The sequence below is a fragment of the Triticum dicoccoides genome, chromosome 5B (genome assembly GCF_002162155.2).
Source record: "Triticum dicoccoides isolate Atlit2015 ecotype Zavitan chromosome 5B, WEW_v2.0, whole genome shotgun sequence".
Classification (NCBI taxonomy): domain Eukaryota; kingdom Viridiplantae; phylum Streptophyta; class Magnoliopsida; order Poales; family Poaceae; genus Triticum; species Triticum dicoccoides.
The window spans coordinates 407,532,873-407,534,458 of NC_041389.1; positions in this window are offsets into that span (position 1 = coordinate 407,532,873).

The window sequence follows — 1,586 nt, forward strand, 5'->3', positions numbered from 1 at the left end:
TCCCCTCGCCGCCGCGCCCGACGTGCTGGTGGGCTAGGCCCAGCCAGCGCGGGCGGCGGCGGGGTGTTCCTCCTTCCCCCGCCCAGGCCGACGGTCGCGAGATCCAATATCGGGTGGCGGCGCGGCGCTTTCCTCGGGGTACGGCGGCGTGGCAGCAGCAGGCGGCGGAGACGCGGGCTGCGGGTGGCGGCGTGAAGGGGCTGAGGCGTGGTGGGCGCGGTGGGCTCCGGCAGTATTGACCCTGTCGGCATGCGTCCAGATCTGGGCCCAGGCGGCGTGGGCTGCGGGCGTCCGCCTCTGCCGTGGCCATGGCTGGTAGGGGCGGAGGCGCAGCGGCGGTGGCAGGTGGACGGGCTACTCGATCGGTTTCCAGGCGTCCCGCCGGCTGGACGGCGACGGCGGCGCGGTTGGACTCCCCAGTGAGCTTCCTTGGGGGCGGGCGGCGGTCCTGGTGGGCACTCCTTGCCGGTGGCTGGGGCGCCTTTGTTGGTGGCCTTGCGCGGCTCTGTGTTGGTCGCCGAAGCGGGGCGACATAGGGGTGTGTCCGGGGGAAGGGATTGGGCTGGAGGGATGGGCGGCACTGACGTGCTCGGGCGCCCGTCACCGGCACAGGGGTCTGCCGGTCTGGATGCGTCCACTCCCCCACCTCCCCCTTTCCCTGGCCGCGTGCAAGCGGCTGTTGCGTCGGCGATCTTCAAGGTGGGATACATTCTGCGGCTCGTCGGTCTGGTGTGTCCCCTTGGTCCAAAGTTGATCCTTTTGGATGATCTTGGGGGTGTTTGGATGTTGGGCAGCGGCCCTGGCGGTGGGAGGCGCGCCGTCCGTGGACGGAACCTACGTCTCGGGTGTGGGCGGGCAACCATGGCCTCGCGGGGGGCTTGGTTGCAGCTGGTTGACAGAGCAAGGGTATGTTGGAGGGGTGAGAGCACCGGAGTTCATCACTTGCCCAGTCCTTGTACTGGCCGACGACGGCAGCGGCAGCCGTGGTCGTCGTATCCTTCATGAAGGCACCGTGGCGGTGCTCCTACCCCTCGCATGTGACTCCGGGTGAAAACTTGATCTACGGATCGGATGGTGGCGGCTATCCGTGGGCATCCCCTTCTAGGAGGCACTATCTTGGAGTCCCTGCTCTGTCATGACCGTATCCTCCCTCCTCATTTCTTCGTGGAGGTCTCCGTCCTCTTCAAGCGGTTAAGTTAGCTTGGTTGGCAGTGGCATTGGAGGACGGTGCTCGACACCTTTGTATCATGTCTTGGGTGTGTGTGTTGCGTGCGGTGGTGGTGTGTGTTGTATCGGTCTGTCCGGATGTTGTGATGATGTTAGCTTTATAATATAAAGCGGGGGAAACCCTTTTTCGGCAAAGCTTTAGGCGGCTTCTAGCCCGCCAAAAATATACGGGAAGATGCAACAACGTATAGGCAGTTTTCTTCGGCCCCGTCTCAAATTCCTCATATTAATAAAATGATTATTATTATGCCCTAGAGGCAATAATAAAATGATTATTATTATATTTCCTTGTTCATGATAATTGTCTATTATTCATGCTATAATTGTGTTATCCGGAAATCGTAATACATGTGTGAATA